General features: G+C 35.2%; 1 long non-coding RNA gene across 9 annotated transcripts in view; it reads left to right on the top strand.

Annotated features, from left to right (window-relative positions):
- The window catches only part of LOC105240483, a 318,511-nt gene that overhangs the window by 164,536 nt on the left and 132,597 nt on the right, over positions 1–21,378 (top strand). For 6 of the 9 annotated variants that reach the window (XR_004624143.1, XR_004624145.1, XR_004624139.1 and 3 more), the window contains 3 exons: positions 5,798–5,872; positions 9,464–9,527; positions 17,745–17,841. This is a non-coding gene — a long non-coding RNA (uncharacterized LOC105240483). The remainder of the gene's footprint in view (positions 1–5,797; positions 5,873–9,463; positions 9,528–17,744; positions 17,842–21,378) is intronic. The other 3 variants (XR_004624142.1, XR_004624141.1, XR_002143992.2) reach the window with 2 other exon arrangements.

Consider the following 21,378-nt stretch of genomic DNA (forward strand, 5'->3'; position numbering starts at 1 on the left):
TTTATTTATTTTAGAGAGAGAGAGTGAGCAAGCAAGTGGGGGTAGGGACAGAGGGAGAGAATCTCAAGGAAACTCCCCATGGGGCACAGAGCCTGATGCAAGGCCCAATCCCACAACCCATGAGATCATGACCTGAGTCAACATCACAAGCTAGACACTTAACCAACTGAGCCACCCAGGTGCCCCATATATAACTGTCTTATTTTCTCTTGCTGCTTATAAAATTTTTTATCACTACTTTTTGCCATTTTAATTACTATGTGTCTTGGTGTGGACCTTCTTGAGTTGATTTTTTGGAAAGATCTCTTCCTCCTGCACCTGGATATCTGTTTCCATCCCCAGATTAGGGAAATTTTCAGTTATTATTTCTTCAAATAAATTTTCTGCTCCCTTATCTCTCTTTTCTTCTTCTGGGATCCCTATAATGTGAATGTTACTACATTTTATGGAGTGAGTGAGTTCCCTAAGTTGATTCTCATTTTGCCTAATTTTTTTTCTCTCACGTGCTTAGCTTGATTACTTTCCATTACCATGTCTTCCAGGTCATTAATTCATTCCTCCACTTCCTCCAGCCTGTTATTGATTCTATCAACTGTATTTTAAAAAAAGATTTTAATTAATTAATTAATTTGAGAGAGAGAGAGAGCTAGAGAGAGGATGAGCAGGGAGGAGAGGGAGAAGCAGGCTCCCTGTGAGCAGGGAGTCCAATGCAGGGCTCTATCTTAGGACCCTGGGATAATGACCTGAGCTGAAGGCAGACGCTCAATGGACTGAGCCACCCATGTGCCCCTATCAAATGTATTTTTAATATCACTTTGTGTTCTTCATCGATGTTTGTTTCTTTTTATCTCTTTGTTAGGAGTCTCACTGATGTCCTCCATTCTTTTCTCAAGTCCATTATCTTTATCATCATTACTGTCAATTCTCTATCAGGCATATTACTTATAACTGTTTTACTTAGATCATCTGCTGTGGTTTCGTTCTAGTGTTTCATTTGGACATATTCTTCTGTCTCCTCATTTTGTCTAACTCTCTGTGTCTTTTTCTCTGTGTTAGGAAAATCAGCTATATCTCTTGCTCTTGAGGATAATGGCCTTATGAAGAAGAGGTTCTGTAGTGCCCTGAAATGCTGTGTCCCATGTTACCCAGGACCTGGAACTTCAGAGAGTATTTCCAACGTGTGTTGCATGTGCCCTGCCATTGCACCCTGGCAGCTTTTTCCTTCAGATCTGTTGTCTACAGAGGCTCTCTTTGTCAGTTTTGGGCTATATTTGGTCCCTCACTGGGTGAGGTGCATTTTAACATGGTTGTGCTGGTCTGCTTGTGAAATGAGACCTCCTACTGCCACCACTGGAACTGAGGCCCTGGGTTGGGAGACATGGTGTTGGCAGGGTACACACTGGTATTTTGAGGGAAGGGACCTGCAGCACCAGGACTGAGGCAAGCATGACTGGAGTGACTGGAAAGAGCCCATCCCCTGTATGGGGTGGGGCAGGGCTTGGTGTAAGCAAGTTAGGTAGTGAGTGTGTGCCTCACTGGTTCCCGCAGGTGGCTGTGTGTTTATATTGAGGAGTGGGGAAGGGAAGTGGTGCCTGTTAGCTCCTTTGTTCCTGGAAGTGTCTCCTGAGATCTTTGCCTTTCTGGCCAAGGTGAGATGTGTAAATAAATTCCCCCCCCCAAGTGCCCCAGGCATTTTTCAAGCTGCTGTTTCTGTGCTGTATCTTTGCTGGCTGTTTGTCCTGCTCTTTAAGGGCAGGAACTCAGCTTTCTAACACCCTCCAGGCTCTCCCAAAGCTGAGCCTACTGATTTCCAAAATTCTAGACTTTAAGTCCTGCTGGTTGTAAGAACTCACGAAATTCAGCCCCTCTCACTTTCAAAGCCAGACATTATGGGGATTCATTTTCCCTGTGTGCATTCCCCTGTATGATAGTCTGTTTCTCACCCTTCACTGTGCCCCTGGCTGATTCCCAACTACAGACAGCCACTGTCTTCTTTCCTTCCATACTGCATCTCTACCCTTCCTATTTTCTTCATTGTGGACTCTTTTCTACCTTTAATTGTGGAATTTGTTCTGCCAGTCTTTGGGTCATTTTCTGTGTTATTAATGCTGATGTGAGTGTTGTCCTATTCTGCCGTCTTCCCAGCTTCCCTCTGACCACTTCATTTTAATTCCCTCTCAGTGGATATCCCATAGACTTTTAAAAAATATTGATACATACATTTTGCACATGTATTTGAATATAGAACTCATTAGGCACTCTGACAACCACAGTTCTGAGTTTGAGATTATTAACTTTTGGATGTATGTTTCAGGTTTAACTGGTGCTGGGGACTAGCTATGGTTCACAAGTAGGAGTGTATTTGCCACTGCCCACCCAGGGGACATTTGGTATTGTTTTTACTATTGGATGGGACTACTGGCACCTAGAGGGCAAAGGTCAGCAATGCTACTAAATAATCTACAAGGCACAGGATATCTCCCACATCAATTATCCACTGTCAGTAGTGATGAGGTTGAGAAACCCTCGATAAAGACTTGTGAAATGGTCTTACCAACTTTCTTCTCTGTGCTTTTCCAGAGCAGCCAGTATGTAAGACTTCAAGCTTGAGATTTTGATGCTTAGCTTCCCTTATGGAGCATTTCCCTCAAATATAGATTTTCTGAAATGTATCTTTTAGGCATCACATTATAATGTTCTAAGAGAGGTTTGATTAAGAGTATTTTAATCAAATTATTATGATTAATGCATAACAATTCAATATTATTTTTTATTTTGATACAAATATTTCTCATCATATGAATATTATCTTATATTTCTCCATTTAAAAAAATTACTCCAATATACCCCAGTGATGAATAGTGAAAAACAATCTGAGTTTCACATGGTCTCTGAATATGAATAATATATTGGCAAAAGATTCCAAAATCTTTCAACCGATTATTTTTATCATATAGACTAGATCATGACTTTTAACTTTATTTAAATAAAACTATAAGATGCTGGAAATTAACTGTTACATAATTTATTAAATTTTTAATTGATTTTCCAGAAAGTATTTATTTTTCCATAGTATAAAGACTTTGAGATTGTTTTTTAGAACTGCAAATGAATGAAAATACCAACAAAGGTGTATTGCCACCACTAAAAACATATTTGGATATCGTGTCTTGTATACATGTCTACATGTAATAAGCTATTTTATAATGGAAGGCTGCTACAGATAGTTTAGTTTAGTTTATTGAATTAAAGAATTGCAGTGTTTGAGAATACAGAAATTTAACTTCTGAATTTTAGTGCCCTCCACAAGTGATCTTGATTTGAAATATTTACCCAGCACTTTGCATATGTAAAGTGTCATGTGACTATATCTTTACAAATAACTTACTTAGTCATTCTTATCAAAGATTAAGAATGACTTCTTAAAATGATTCATTTAGGTGTTTCTGTTAGGGTGTAGTAAGTCACAAGAGAATGTCACTCACATTCTAAGAACAACACCAGCAAAAACAAAACCCAGGTGATACTTAAAGTCATAAATTGGGGGATGTGTTATAAAGCTGAAGTTACAGTGCAACCAAATGACCTGAACTTTAGAGGGTGACAAGACTCTCCAATGAGAAGTAAAAGCAAAAGTAGTCCCAGCACACAGGATTTGCCTAAAACTGAGGCTTGAGCAGGAGAACTGAGAAAGTCCTTGCCCTTCACCCCATATATCAAACAATAACAATGTTCAAGGAAGAGGGGAGAAAGAATGTGAGGAAACTACCTGTCTGTGGTGCAGGAATGCATGCTTCTGAAAGCTTAAGGTGGGACAAGAATACTGAGAAAAACTTCTGGCACTTCTAGCTACATCCAAGTATACGAAAGAAGTAGTCCACTGAAGGAAGAATTTGAAGTTGCTGGTGTAGCAGTAACAAAGAAAACTGTACCAATAACAAATCCCAAACCCAACTCAACTGTTGACTAGATTAACTCAACCATTCTCATGGATGGTCTAATGAAAGAAAGAAAAAAGAAGCACGGTTCTTCCCGCTCCCCAATAAATTCCATTTTTTTTCAGTCTCTACTGCTCTTCTACATTAGTACTAACATTTAAACAAAAATATAAGACACACCACAAAAAGCAATAAAAAAAGATCCATTGCCAAGATATCAGTCAACCAAACAGATGGAGAGATAATATTTATGAGCTTTTTCTGTGTCAAGCACTATGATGCATATTTCATGGCTGTGATATCATTTAATTCTATTATTTCTACAGAATGTCAACATTATTTGTACTATGTCATCTGTTATACATATCAGAAAACTGATGTAAGGAAAGAAATATCCCCATTCAATAGAACTAGTATTTGTTTGAACTAGGATTTAGCTACATGTGAGGCTGATTTTAGACCCCAGAACATAACCATTATGCTTTAGAGTCTTCCAAATATGGCAATATAAGAGCCAGCTATTGCACATAGAAATGTATCTAGTAATCCTTTTCTATGTAATTTTGAAAGAGATAAAGAACTGCCCTTTTATTCCTAAAAATAGAAGATGAAGGATGTTAGAGAACAATGCTCTATGTGCCATTTCATCTGCTTGCATATCAGTCTCAAACTTTACTTCTTAAATATTTGCTTAATGTGAGGTGATTATATATACATGGGTTATCATATTAAATGATATTGTTTTAAATATTTGCATATTTTAGTATAAAGCCTTGATAGTTCTATGAAGGGAAATTTTTATCAGAGAATCTGCTAGACTACTGGGACATTGCTTTTAAATGTCACCTCTTCATTCCTTCCAAAGAAGCAGGTTTCAGAGTAGGTATACTGTTTCAGGTTAAGAGGAGATTTATCAACCAGGTAAATCGTTCCTCTTCACTCTAACACCTGAGCACATGTAGTGCAAAGGGGTAACCAAAGAACTTGAGGAATTAGAGATTTGAGTAATTTATACTTATTCACTTGCAAGACCTTAGAGAAAGATTTCGTAGAGAATTGAATGCCATTGACAATTAGGCCATAAGCAGAAGACCTCTGTCACACATATTTGCTGAGATGTTTGGGCCAGGTACTAGGTACATGCATTACATCGATAATTTGTTTAGCTTTTTTGTATTACAGAACTAAGGAAAGCAGTGTCAAGTTGTCACCACATAAAGCTTGGTCAGTTGGTTACATAGCCCCTTGTAGATGTAGTCCTACCTTATCAAAAATTTTAGGCAACATAAATCCAAGATGATCATACATTCAGAATGGTATATTTTTTATAATTATTATAACTGAGAAATCATAGGAAGAGGAGATATGAGTTTTGTGTCCTACACATTGATAGTTGCCTATGAAATAGACATTGAGTACTTCTTATCTTGCCTAGGGTTCCTATTTCCAACCCTAGGAAATTGGCCATGGCTATTTTAAGCCAATCATGATAGTCTAGATCTATGATGTCCAAAACAATAGCCAGTAGCTGTGTCTGGTTTTTAAGCACTGGAAATGTGACTAGAGCAAATTGAGATATGCTGTAATTGTAAAATTCACATCAGATATTGAAGATTTAGTACAAAAAATTATGTGAAATATTTTGTAATTTTTTTAGTGGTAATATCTTGAAATAATATTTTGGTTACATTGGGTCAAATGAAATTTATTATTAAAATTGATGTCAATCTTTTTAGCTTTGTAAGTATTATAAACTTAAAGATTATATATGTGCTTTGCATTATATTTTTATTGGCTAGCAGTATGCAGTGTGTTTATTTGTTTGTATATATTTTAAATAATCTTTATTTTGCCTTCAGTTTTGAATGAAGTAATTAAAAAAAAAGGTGCATCTGGAACTATGGATCTACACGAAGAGGAAGAGCATTACAAAGGTAATTATATAATGATTAAGTATAATTATTTGTGGTAATATAATAAGGTAGGGTAAATATAAAATAATTGATTTTTTATTAAAAAATCATGTTAGAAGATAATTGACAGCTTAAAACAAAAAAAATAATAATGTATTATAGGGCTTATAACATAGATAGAAACAAATATATGACAGTAACACAAAAGCCAAGAAGGAGATAATTGAAATATACTGTTTTGAGATTTTTATGCTCTATTTGAAATGGTGTAATAATACTTGAAGGAACATTTGATAGAGATATATTTTATCAACTGTAAATTGTCTAAAAAAAATAGCTAATAAGCCAACAAGATGGTATCATAAAGGAGATTAAATTAATCCAAAAGGAGGTAGGACAAAAAGAAAAAATGGTGTAAGACAAAGATGATATCATAGACTATATATAGATATTTGGTATATTTAAACTAAAGAATATCAATAATACATTAAATACAAATGGCTTAAGGACCTCAAGCAAATTTAAAACAAATGTTGTTTGTTTGTTTTTCTAGGTAGGTTAAAGAAAAACAACAACCATATGCTGTCTACAAAAATACAAAAACACAAATAATTAAATCTAAAAGCGTGAAAAGAACCACGTCATACCAACACTAATCAAAAGAAAACTGGGGTGAATTGAAGTCAGATATGTAAATAAATTCTTGTACGTGAATGCTCATAGGTGCACTATTTATAGTTTTCTTCTCCCCAGAATGTCAGTTGTTAAACATTTACCAACATATGCCTTATCTCAATAGATGCAGAAAAAGCATTTGACCAAATTCAACATTGATTAATGACTGAAAACTTCTTAGCAGACTATGAGTAGAGGGTCTCTACATCCTCACAAAATCTTTCAGGTAGCATTGTCCTTAATGGTTAAAGACTAAATTCTTCTCACCTAAGATTTGGACTAAAGAAGAAATGTCCTCACCACTCCTAGTCAATATACTATGGGAAGTTCTAGCCAGTACAGTGGGGTCTAAAAATGTATTAAAAACATACAAGTTGGGAAAAAAAGCACTAAAACTGTTTCCATTCACAGACGACATGTCGCCTACATAGAAAACTTCAAAGAATCTACAGAAAAATTATTAAAAGTAATAAGTGAGCTTAACAGGGTTGTAGAATAATAAGTTAAAATACAAAAATCAGTTATTTGTATATACTAATAAACAATTGGAAATTTAAATTAAAAAAACACTGCTTGTAATTGTGCTGGAAATAATATGCTTATATACAAATCTGATAAAACATATGTAAGACTTGTTACTGAAAACCAAGAAGGACAAGTGAAAGAAATCAAGGAAGACACAAATGGAGAAATAAGTGTTTATGGGTTGGAAAACTCAATATTGCTTAGATGTCACCTCTCTCCAAAATAATACATAGATTCAAAGCAATTCCCCACCAAAAATCCAATTAAGATTGGATTATTAAATTGATTCTAAAATGTATTCATGAAGACACAGTAACTAGAAAAGCGTAAACAAAAACAAAAATGAAGTTTAGAACTTATACTACCTATTTTAAGACTAACCAAGGAGCTATAATAATCTGGTCAGTATAATATTGATAAAATGATACACGTATAGATCAATGGAACATAATATAGAGTTCAGAAATAAACCTACACAAATATAATTAGTTGACTTTTGACAAAGATATAAAGGCAATTCAATAAAGAAATGATAGTGATTTCAACAAACTGTGCTGGAAAAATTGGATCACTATATGTTAAAAAAAACAAAAAGCACTTAATACATAGCAAAAATTAACTCAAAATGGATCATATAACTAAATATAATGCTCACAATTAGAAAAATCCAAGAAGAAAAATATAGGAAAGAATCTTTCTGATCTTAACTTAGGTAAAGATTCTTTAGGTAAAACAAACAAAAAGCATGATCTGTTAAAAAAAAAAATTGCTAAAGCTGGTACAGCCACTCTGGAAAACAGTATGGAGGAGTTTCCTCAAGATGTTAAAAATAGAGCTACCCTACAACCCAGCAATTGCACTACTAGATATTTACCCAAAGATAGAGATGTAGTGAAAAGAAGGGGCACATGCACCCCAATGTTCATAGCAGCAATGTCCACAATAGCCAAACTGTGGAAGGAGCCAAGATGTCCTTCAACACATGAATGTATAAAGAAGATGTAGTTTATATATACAAAGGAATATTACTCAGCCATCAGAAAGGAGGATCGACATGGATGAAACTGGAGGGCATTATGCTAAGTGAAATAAGTCAAGCAGAGAAAGAATTATCATATGGTTTCACTCGTATGTGGAACATAAGGAATACTGCAGAGGACTACAGGGGAAGGGAGGGAAAACTGAATGGGAAGAAATCAGACAGGGAGACAAACCATGAGAGACTCTTGACTCTGGGAACCAAACTGAGGGTTACAGACGGGAGGGGGGTGGGGGATGGGTAACCAAGTGATAGCTATTAAGGACGGCACGTGATGTGATGTGCACTGGGTGTTATATGCAACTAATGCTATCATTGAACAATACATCAAAAAGTAATGGTGTACTATATGCTGGCTAATTGAACATAAAAAAAACCTAAAAAATTTGCTGAGTTAAATTTTATCAAAATTAAATGTATAAGCCTTTGAAAGACACTGTTAAGGGGATGAAAACACGAGCCACAAACTGGGTGAAAATATTTGCAAATATTTGCATCTGGTATAGGATTGTATCCAGAATATATAAAGAACTCTTAAAACTCACTAATGAGAAACAAACATCTCAATTAAAATTACGTTTAAATGATTTGAGCAGACACATCACCAGAGAAAATATACAGATGGAAAATAAGCACACAAAAGATGCTCAATATCATTAACCATTAGCAAAATGTAAGTTAAAGTCATACTGCATAGAAAGGAAAAAATAAAAAATAAATAAAACCTGATGATACCAATCATATAGATATGGAGCAGATGGAACTGGCATGCATTGGTACTGAGAATGAAAATGGTACAACCAGTCTACAAAAGTGTATCTTAGAAGGTTCCCATACCCTTACCCAATCTAGCAATCATGTGGAGAAAACTTACGTTCATTCAAATATCTGAATATAAATATTTATAACAGTTCTGTTTGTTAGTCACACAAACGTGCACATACACCTAATCTAACATTCAAAAAATTGAAGAATAGACTTTTGCTTCCTTCTGTGATTGAGAAATAAGTATTGGCCTTAACCTTCCAAGGCAAACAACTAGAAAGCAGGAAAAGTATATGAAGCAACTATTTTCATACACTGGACAGTGACAGTAAAGGACTTATCCTTGAGAAAAAGATTGGTAAACCCTAGTATCACTTAGGATTTCTGGTTGGTGGCAGTTTTCAGACTGTGGGCACACCAAAAATAAATCCAAACAGAGTCTGGTGGACTTACTGAGTTTAGGAGCTGGAAATTGGAGTTCAGGGAAACTGAGACAGCTAGAAATTTCAGCAAATACTTCCAAAATAGAGGGAGTTATGTAGAAAAAGCTCCAGATATCTGGTCTAGTTATCTGTATCTGTGACCTTCAATTATCTTCTGTGGTTTAGGCTGCACATGACTAGAACGAAACTCCACAAGGATACACGAAGAATGATTGATGTTCATTTTCAAGTGAGTAATATCAGCCTTTAGTATCCACCCACTTCTAGATACACTCCTTATCCCAGTCTTGGAGGTGGGGTCCACATATACACTCTGTACATGCTGATAAGCATTGTCCTTTCTAGCCATTTCCCCATCCCAACCAAATCAAACCTTCTTTTCTCCAAAGGCTCTGATAACACCAACTGCCCACAGAAAACATGCTACTAAACAAACTTATTTGAATAAAAAATAGTTCATCAATAGACATTATAGACACTAATGAAGACAGTGTAGTATTGGCGAAAAGACAGACACAAGAATCAATGGAACCACATAGAGAGTAAAGGAATAGACCTACATGAACACAGCCATTTGATTATTGACAAAGGTGCAGAGCAATTAAACAGAGAAGATTGGTCTTGTTAATAAACAGTGTTGGAACAATTGGTCATCCATTTGCAAACACATAAACCCAGACTTAAACTTCATTCCATATATAAAAATTAATACAAAATGAATTGTATATCTAAATGTAAAACATAAATCTGTAAACTCTTAATAAAAAGCAGAGAGGCAATTTTTTCACTTGGGGGGTAGGCCAAGAAATTTTAGAAATGGCTCTAAAAACATGAACCATAAAAGAAGAACAAGAGAAAAATTGGACTTCATCTAAATTAGAAAGTTTTCTTTGCTAATCTGTCAAGAGAATGAAAAGCCAAGTTACAGACCAGGAGAAAATATTTGCAAGTCATATATCTGACAAATAATTTATATCCAGAATATATAAAGACTTCCTAGAGCTCAGCAATAAGAAAACAACCAAATTAAAAAATAGGCAAAAACTTGTACACATATTTCACTAAAGAGGATATAAATATGGAAGATAAGTGCATAAAATACATTCAACCTGATTTTCCATTAGGAAATTTCAAATTATAACCCAAACTAAATAATGCTACACACCTATGAAAGTGGCTAAAATAAAAAATAATGACATAATGAATCACTGAACTTTACATCAGAAACCAGGGATATACTGTTATGGTGACTAACATAATATAATAAAAAAAAATTAAAAAAAATCTGGCAGAAAATTTAAAAAAAATGACAATATCAACTGTGATTATGATGCAGAACAAATGCACCCTCCTCCCACTCGTTCCCAGTAACAATGCAGAATGGCGTGGCCATTTTGGAAAACAGACTGGCATTTCTAACAAAGTGTGGTTTGTTAGATGTGGTTCATATATACAATGGAATATTACTCAGCCGTCAGAAAGGATGAATACCTACCATTTGCATCGACATGGATGGAACTGGAAGGTATTATGCTAAGTGAAATAAGTCAGAGAATGATAATTATCATATGGTTTCATTCATATGTGGAATATAAGAAATAGCACAGAGGATCATAGGGGGAGGGCAGGAAAACCAAATGGGAAGAAATCAGACAGGGAGACAAACCATGAGAGACTCTTGACTCCAAGAACCAAACTGAGGGTTTCAGAGGAGAAGGGGGTGGGGAGATGGGGTAACCAGGTGATGGGTATTAAGGAGGGCACGTGATGTGATGAGCTGTGGGTGTTATACGCAACTAATGAATCGTTGAACACTATATCAAAAACTAATAATGTACTATATGTTGGCTAACTGAACATAATAAAAAAATACTTTACTTGTAATAGACAAAACCCTTCTGGGGGTGAGGGACAGCAGGAATTGCTGGGTGGAGTGAGGCTGAGAGTGTCCAAGACTGTCTCAAGAGGGGACATTACAGGGAGGTAAAATCAATAGTGAGCAAAGGCTCCAAGCCCCTAGCACATGCTCCATTGTCCCATTGAATTTCTCTTGCAAAACAGAAATTCAAAGATAAAATTATTGATAATTCAAAAAAATAATATGGTAGCTGCAGAACATTAAAGCCCAGCATGGGACTCCTTTCTGAGCATAAGGCCTGTGTGACAGTACCGGCCACACATCTGCGAAACCAGTCCTTATTCCGAATTATGCCCCTATAAAGAAATATGCACATGTTCTCCCTAAGTCCCTTTCTCCTTTTCATTGGTGAGGAGATGAGCACTGAAACAACCGTTTTGATCCCCAAATAGAGCCACCTCTGTTGAAGATAGTAGAGCTTTCCTATTAGTAAAGGACTTTTTATCTGTGGATATTATATGAAAGATAAATAAACTGAATTATTTCAGTCTCTGTATTATTGATTACTTTGTGATAGCAACTCAGCTTGTTCTTAACTAATGCATTTTCTTTCCTGGCTTATCTTGACTAAAACCAGTTTCTCTGAGAATAAATTATGTGTCCTGGAGGGTTTGAAGAGAGAAAAAGAGGGAGATGTCTTTCAAGCTAAGGATATTCCCAAGGATTTTGGGAGAGAAAGAATTGGTGTATAAGCAAAATGAGCAGATTTTTGTGGCAACTCCTGAAGACTGGATACTAGGTGCTGACAAGGGCACTAAAATAGCAGAAGTGGCAAAACAGAAGGGACTCTGAGGACTGAGACAGAGCATGTTGTTGTGGTAGTCGGTGTTGACTGATGAGTGTGGGCATTCCCACCATCTTGGAGGGAAGCATACAGAATGAATAGAGCTGACTTTCCCACATTGAGTAGGATTGGGGAATATAAGTCATTGATTGAAAGAAAATAATGAAAGCAATTTTTATTCACACACGCCTGAACTTATGGCCTTTGGTTTATACTCACTACAGGTATAAAATCTTCTTCCTATTTTTAATTTTTTAAAGTGTTAATTCAAAACAAGTCTTGGAGAAACACACAAGAAATTCTCTGCATGTTTTGGGAATCTTTGTCGTATATTTAGTTTAATTTTCTTGCTTTTTGTTTTATTTTAAGGACTTATTTGGCCCTACTCATACATGTAATAAAAGAATTATATACAGAATATAATTTTTAGTAGAAATGAGAATACCATAACCTATTAGCATACTATATTTAACATGCCTTTTGCTTCTCTAGTTCATTGACTATTAAATAAACATGTATGCATACATTCATTCAACAAACATTTGAGGATTATCAACATGTGCCTACTAGACTCTGATATAGATTTTCCAGTTCTTGTCTCTTTTAGAAAAAAATAAAACAGAATGGAAACATGTTTGATATTTTGCCTGAAAAAACAATTATTTATGATTAATTCAATTTGATAAAATTCCAACCTGGATTTTGGGGTGCCCATTAAGTTACAGAGACTGCTTGTTTATCTTCAGTGATATGTGGGAGTTTCTGAGAAAGAAGGGATGCCTAACTCAAAGTTAGATCTATCACTCACCTTTGACACAGTAGACAGTGATATATTGTTAGAACTTTCAGAAACGTGAGTTGGAATTCTGAGACAGCATTAAATTGGTTTGAAATGTAATTATCTTTGTCAGCAGACATAGCATACTATATTGGGTAGCAGCTCATCAGAAACAGTTATCATAAAATGTGTGGTCCCCTAGGGCTCTATTCTTGTCCTTTTATTTTTATATTTATATGCTTCTCATGGCAGTGTCATTAATAGATCTGGATTTGATTATCATATCTATGCCAGTATTATTCAGATTTACTAACTGGTTCTTGTAGAATCAAGTCATATGACTTCCGAACTCTCTTTCTGCTTTATAAAGACTTAGAATTGTATGATATGGATTGTTCCTTCAAAAGGATGTTCATAAGGAAGCACTCATATTGACCTATCTAAATTATTTTGTGGATTTTTTTCTACTTTGTACTTTCCTTCAGCTAGATTGCATGACTTCAGTTGAAAAATTCTATTAGAGGATACTATGCTGCCCTCTTAGCAGTATTCTTATTTTTATATGACATAAGAATTTCATTTAAAATTGTTTTCATTGTATTATTAATAAAGATTGTACATCATGATTTCTTTACTCTGAAATTCTATAATTTTTGAACCAAATACAGAGTTATGTAAATCCAGTGGGATCATCCAATTCTCTCACATTATAATAGAGTCACTAATAGAAATGTCCCTACAGCAGATTTTATCATTCTCAAGGTTTGAAGTGATTACAAAAGTGTGATGGGGAATATAATGTGTTTTTAAAAATGATCTCACAATAAAATTCTGTGGTAGTTCTATTGAGCTTATAGGTCCAAATTTCAACTCTTAAGAATGATCTTCAAGAATCCCTTTTCAGCTTTATCTCTCAATTTTATATTTGTTTGTTTGTTTAATGAATGAATCTTATGAATCTGTCAAGGTGGTTATTGGGTTATCTCCAAATAGAGGGTGACCAGGTATTCCCAGATTCATTTTACTCCCCCCCCGCCTTAAAATATGATATTAGGTTATGCCTCTCTTTTAGTTTTGAGGGCACAAAGGTTACAACTATAAGAGGAATCAGATATTCCTTCATTCTGGAGTGAGGCGTGGTGTTTTTTTTGTTTTGTTTTGTTTGTGGTTTTTGTGTGTTTTTTTTTTTTTTTTGTCTCTACAGCTCACCTAAGAGACAGTAATGTTTGTTCTAGGAGGACTCTCCCATCAGCCACATCTAAGCTATACGAGAAGAAAATTGAGATGAGGAGATATATCTCTGAAGAGAAGTTTTGAGTATGCTTTGGATTTCCAGTCCCTTTCATGGAACATAGGGAGACAGTTATTCCCACTCCCTTACCTCAGGTCAAGTGAAAAGATCTTCACAAGGACCACTCAGAGAGTTTACACCCTTTCTTTGGAATTTTAAGGATCTCATGACTTATTTCTCACTCATACATACAAAGAAAGGATTTGGCTAAAGCTGCCTTTTCCTACTGACTTAGTAGAAGTAATTATGTTTGCATGAGCTTCAGTTTAAGAGTTCGAAGAGAACAAGATGTGTGTTTCTTGGGGACCAGATATGAAACCCAAAAAAGTTATCTGGTCTTATGCTGTCTCATAAGAAATTCCACTCAATGAGATCGCGTAGAAATGCACAACTATCTCAATACAGACACAGGAGGATGAGGGAGCTGTAAGTGGCAAGCAATGCCAGCATTATGGGAGCTATGGTTGGAGAGTTCAGGCAGAAGCATTTCTGTGGAATCTACAAAATTCTTAATGAAAGAGAAAATAGCAATGACTTAACAGTTATCTAGAGGTTACCAATGCCACATTGCAATGCTACCATCTGTATAAAAATAAGTTCTTTATTCCTAATTTCTCTTCTTTAATCCAGGTTTCCAAGGCCCTGGAAATAGTTTAAATTGGATGGTAGTTTAAAGTTATCAAAGTGTATTGGACTAGGCAGAGTTATGGGGTCATTTGAATGAACTGGGCATTTCAATTATTATGAGTGACTGAAAAATATAGGGGACCTGTTTGAGATTTTGTCCTAGGGACAGTGATAAATAGATCCGTAGAGTGAGCTTGCAAAACCAATAGTGAGAAAAAATAAACTTAGTTCTTTCAATGACATCCAGCTCATCCAGTAAATGAGTTGTATTCTTTGTAGTCCTTTTCCCATGATCTCTGCCTACACAGATAAAAATTCAGCTTCGAAAATGAACTTTCAAATTGAAGTCTTTTTTTTCTACGATAAATCTTTTCTCAAGGTACCTTGAACTTCTGTCACACTGACCTGTTTTTATGGATTGACTGCTCAATAAAAAATAGCAAGCATTAAACATGCAAACAGAAGTCCAATGAATGTATGAAAGGAGTCAGAGTACTATTGGACTTTATAATCAGACTCAATTTGATGCAGGCTTCTCTGAGGAGGTAATCTTAAGGTGAGGGGTGAAGAATGAATAGATGTTAGCCACCTGAAGACATAAAGATAGTGTGATTTAAGACTAAAAGGAGGAGATTGAGGAACTAAAAAAATTATTATTTCTAAAGTAGAGGGAGTAAAAAGAATGAAAATACTAGGGAGATAGGCATGGAGTTAATAATGGCCGAAATCACTGTAGTCCTCGTATAACAGAGCTTGGGTCTACTTATATCCAGTCACTTCTCTTTTGGTAACAAAATACCTAATTTGTAGCTGGTCATACAAATACCTGGAATAAACACTATATTTTCTGGTCTCCTTACTCCTAGGTGTGGCTTTGATTAAATTTAGGACAATGTGGTATAAGGAAGTGAGATGTCCTTTATGGGAGAGGCTGTTCTCCCTTCTCTCCTTCCTACATTCTGCTTTTAGAATATGTTTGGCGTTGTGAACCACCTTGGATCATGGAAGCAAGGGTGTAGTCTAACATACAGCAAAGCAGCAATGTAGGAAGATTCTGGATTTCTTGATGATACTGGAAGTAGTGCTTTTATTATGATCTTAAACTGTCTTCCCTAGACTGTTAAATTAGGAAGAAATTAGTTAGGAAGAATTTAGGTTAAGTCACTCTTATGTTGGGTTTTGTTATCCAAAATTTAACCATCTACTTACCAAAATAACATATTAAACATTCTTTTACTTTATCTTATGGGCAAGCATTAAAGTGTTTTATGCAAATAAGAAACAAAGACCAAAGACAAGAAAATGGTTCGGTGAGGGGGCAGAAGAAGGCCAAAGATAGTGCTTTCCAGATGAACGAATAATTTATATGGTACAATGAGCAATTCAATTTAATAAACAGAATAAGCAGTGTGGACTTAAATAGTTGCAGAAAGCTTTAAAGAGTGGAACTGGTCTGGAGTAGAGAAAAAAAAAGAAGACAGTTTTAGAAGAAAACTCCTTTGCATGGTGGAGAAGGGGATCAGAGAAACAGGATTTCAGTGTTGAGGAGTGAGCCGGACTGAGGACAGACGATATTAAAACTCTGAATGTTGGAATAAAATGAATTTGTAGAGGAAATCCATGATGAATCATGATGTAAATACTTGAAAGAATGGACACATCTTTAGTACAGTTTTATGAGTATCAGTCTGGTAGCATTACACAGTTACTGGCTCCATCCTGTGGGCGAGGGGGTGGTGGTGTGCATAGACCACAGACGAGTACCCAATGCAATATGCTGGAAGTCTAGAAGAAGATACAACTTTAATACCATCTAGTTTGCATAAAAACTCAGTTTTTTTCATATCTGATGTAAAGATCAACTCTGGCACCCATTCTTGGACAAAAGGTCAAGGAGTCACAAATTATATACTGTATGTGAGATATTCTAAGGGCAGGAGGTTGCTCCCCATTATCTTATGGTGCACTCAATCATTGACGTGCTTTCTGTGTCTTACTACATATTGTAGTTCATGGGTATCCGATTATGAAGATTGATGTATTATGTTTTCTGGCTTTGCCTAACTGAACTGCAATGATTACTGATTAATTAAAAGAATCCTATAGAGAAAACTCATATTGAAGGCAATACTAATAAAGCTAGCACAAAAAAACCATAAGAAAATTGCTGAGTTGGCAGTTCTTTTACCTTTAGTTCAAGTTTTTTTTGTCTGCTGTATTATCAGGCGAAAACAGAGATGGTCTTGGTGTAATCAATTTGAATCTCTCATTAAGCATTAAAACAGAACTTTAAAAAATGTATAAAATGTATAAAAAATGTATAAAATCTATGTCTTAGGATGTCTTAGGATGCAGGAGGCTTCAGGACTGAGTGGCTATTTCTGGCTATTTTTGGGCATTCCACTTTTTTTTCCCCCTAAAATTAAGGGGTAAGTAGGTGATGCAATGGCCCAGAATTCAAATAAAGAGAGTAAGAATTAGAGTAGGCATGGAAAACTCGTAGATTGGAGGTCTATTTTGATTTCTTCATGATAATGCTCAAAATGTTTTATCAACCATAGCTAGCAGTTTTTTGGACTGTGAATAGATTATTTTAATTTTGTACCTTCCAGTTAGTCAATCTCTGTTTGAAACCCTTCTGTGATTTTAATCTTGGTCTCTGGACTTTTCCTGGGTTTTTCCTGGATCTCTTTGTTTAATAGAGTATCGTGATAGAATCTTAAAAAACAGGAAAGCTTCTCCACCCAGTGATAGTCACACTCATTGTTATGAGTTTTTATGAAATTTGGATTTCTTGTGTCCTACTTTATATACTGATTTTTTAAAATTATATTTTCTGTTGATCAAGATACAGTAAGAACTGTGTAAATTCAAATACTCTAGTCAAAAGAGGCATATATATAGAATGGAGTTTTCTTTATAAAGGCAAGTATTTCCTGGAAATATACATGAGTTAAGCCATGGCCATTGTCTTAGTTTGCTTGGGCTGCTATAACAATATACCATAGACTGTGTGGCTTATAAACAACAGAAATTTATTTCTCACAGTTCTATAGACTGGGAAGTCCAAGATCAAGGCACTAGAAGATTCAGTCTGATGAGAGCTGCTTTCTGGCTTATGGATGGCTATTTTCTGGCAGAAACGGTGAGAAACTCTCTGGGGTCTCTTTTATCAGAGGACCGACTCCATTCGTCGGGGTCTACCCTCATGACCTAACTACTCGCAAAGGCCCACCTCCCAATACCATCACACTGGGGATTAGGATTTCAACATATGAATTTGGGGAGTACATAAACATTCAGTCTATACCAGTTACCCTTAGTTTGCTCACTATCATTTTGATATGCGAGGAGTTAAACTACATATTCCAGCCCATTATGGTCTATTATGGCCCTATCACCCAGTTTAGCTTCCTTTCCCTGCCTCTTTAGATGTTGGAATTAAGTAGAAGAAATGGTTAGATTATAAATATTTTATGTGTTTGTGTTTTATTGATAATTCTTTGTGAAATCTATTACACAATAATTTAGAGAAATATAGAGTACCCATTCATATATGTGAACAGTCAAAATCAAACAAAAATCTGTATGTTTTTTTTAAATCAAATACAATGTCTAATTACTTTTAATTTATAATGGACCAAAGGTAATCTGGACATGAATTTGAGGAGCTGAATCTTCCAGAACAGGAGACTGGGAGCACATTCCAACCTGAAAATCTATATTCACCTTCAAATTTGGGAAATTCATTTCCTCTTCATAACCTAGCCTATATACAACTAAAAGTGATATGAGAAGGAACCAAAGATAGGCTTCTGTTGACTTTTAGCACATTATTAAAGTAAATTTTGCAACATCGTATTAAAACAAATTAAGTACAACTAGAATCTTCAGAGACCATTTGGGGACACATAGCATCTGACCTATGTTATTAAGAAAAGCAGTGCCCATACTTTGTTGTCTCCATCTTGCTCCCTGACTTAATTGTTTACCTGTAAACTGTTGTCTTGATTATTTTTTAGACAATCTTATAAAGGTCTTCCCTGAAAAATCACGCACACACGTGGGTGTGTGCACGCCTCAGTGTGTGTGATCAAAATGAGCATTTTCGTTCCCACTGCCTGGGAAGATCACATTCAATCATTAGTATTTACATAGCACTTGCTTCCATTGAATTCTGAGAGCAGAGGGATTCTGTTTTAAAGTCATTGGTAAGACAGTTTGTTTTTCCATGAACATACTGAAATTATGCACTGGGCAAATTAGTGAATTTTACCAAATATGTCTCAAGGATAAATATAGCAATTTTCACAGTGAATGTTTTCCATCTCTCAGGAAATCTATGTTTGTCATGAAATGACAAGTTTTTTTAGAGGGTTGGGCGAATGGGGCGATTGCCTTTGCAAACTGATTTTGAATTTCGTTAAATAACAAGGCAAACCTGAAAAATATTTTATATTAAATGAAAGTACTTAAGCATGATCTTTTGGTGGAAAGCAAATGGAAAGAATTTTTAACACATCTACTGAAGAAACAGATTTTCCATTTCTGCTCCAGGGTGATCATTATAAACCATAACTTTAAAATTTTAAATTATGAAAAATATCTCGTCTTGGGAAGTTCATGTGAATTTATACCAATAAACTAGTCTCGTAATGTTGTAACTGAGAATTAGTGTGCTTTTATGAGATGATAACTTCACTATTTTTCTGTGCAGTGATGCCAGAAAATAATCAGGATTAAAATATAACTTGACTTAGAGTGTAAATGGCATAAAATATTTCATATTTGTATGAATAAAATAGATGGAAAAGTACCTAAGATTTTATGCCTACTTAAAAACACATAAATAATAAAAAAATCCAAATTGTGCAGATGACCTAAATTCTTTCTGTATCTCACCAGTTAGCTCTGTGAAAAGACCCAGATCTTCAATCCACTTATTAAAGCCATAGTGAAGGTTAACTTTGAGAAAGCTAATATGCTAATTATATGAAAATACTACAGGGATGAGCTGAGAAATATTGAAAACAATGGCTGTGTCAGAGTTCTCTCAATTATTTGTTTCACTAAGAAGATTCTTTCTTGTGGAAATTTTTTTTAAAAAGCAGCAAAACAACATTGATGTGTTTTGTAAATTGCACCCCAAATCAAAGAGAAGTTGCAAAGCTTTCATTTTCTTTCCATCTCCCTGCCCCCTATGAATTTCTTTGATTTGTTTGATCTTTATATGAAGACTGACAATTAAATGGTGTCAAAGCAACCTGTTTGCTTTCTTTCTGCCCATTTCTCCCACTTACGTGACAGCTGGCTTAGTGGCACTTTCCATTGTAGCTATCTTTCTTCATGCCAAAGCTCCATAGATTTTAATGTGGTTAGTTGCTTAATTTTGACATCATGGTGTGGTCAATTTGTGTTTTAAGTAAGTCTCTGGTTAGAAGGCCTAATTAAGACATAGTTCTTAATGCAGAAAGGAAAGGGCAAGAAAATACGGCACCTTTTTTTTTTTTTCTCATCAAATCTCAATGTCGTCAATCAGAAATCATGTTATATGTGGCTCTCCTATCATATCCAGGTGTAACAGAAGTTTGATTGACCAGAACATTTTTGTAAATTGATGTAATTTGTCACGAGCTTTTAACAAGTGTTCTGGCTGACAGCTTAACAAAAGGGGTATCAGATGACCTAAAGAGTAGTCATAGTAATTATCATTTTTATATAAGGCAATAATAGGACAACTGACCACAAATGCATTTAATTACATATTTTCTCTCACTATCTACTACCAGTGTTTAACTATCTCCTATAAAATAGGTCCTATCCATATAAATGTAATTGATGATGATCAACGAAATTCCACAATGGTTGTTTCAATAATTTATATGCTAATTCATTATTATTTCTCTAATGATTGGCAGAATTTTGCATTTGCACCTAGAGGATGTTTGAGATTCTGCATAACCCAGGTTTATTTTCTGGGTATTGCAAAACGCAGGATGTTCCCTTTAATAACCTGAAATTTTAATAAGGGCCTAAGAAATAGTTGAAAAAGTGACTGAACTTGTATTTAAATTAGGTCTTTGAGAGCTTGGAGATTCTGACTTGGTGAACTTTAATTAAATCCCTTAAGGCCACCAGGTCTGCCTCCCTAGTTCTTGATGGTGAAAGTAAGGTCTTCAAAGAGTCCCTTGGTAGTATACAAGTGGAGGGAAAAAATCCTGCAACCCATCGCTACAGCATTTTATAAAGGTACAATTCCAGAAGGAGTACCAGACAAGGGGAACAATGGAGACAGCAACCTGAGAACTAGTGAAGTAAGGAAAGCAGAGGAAAAAGAATTTGGAAAGAGCAGTAATTCAAGAACATCACTCATTTAGACTGCAGTAGGGGCGTATAGCAAGACAAAGGAGCAAATGAGATCTTGTGCTGGTAAATGACAGAGCAAATCTTAGCTGGCACATTTTGCAATTAACATTTTCAGTAAGAAATGCTCAAATACAAAATTGCCATTTTTTAGTTCTGACATTATAGTGGCTTTTTCTTCAGGGCACATTTTTCCATATAAATATCTAAGCTTTTTTTTTTTTTCCTCTTCAACTAGATTTCACTACTCAATTGTATGGGTGAATTTAACTGTGATGGTGAGAGCAAAACAGGTATTGAATCTGCTTAGGGCCAAAAG

This window comes from Ailuropoda melanoleuca, chromosome 3, assembly GCF_002007445.2.
Source record: "Ailuropoda melanoleuca isolate Jingjing chromosome 3, ASM200744v2, whole genome shotgun sequence".
Lineage (NCBI taxonomy): Eukaryota > Metazoa > Chordata > Mammalia > Carnivora > Ursidae > Ailuropoda > Ailuropoda melanoleuca.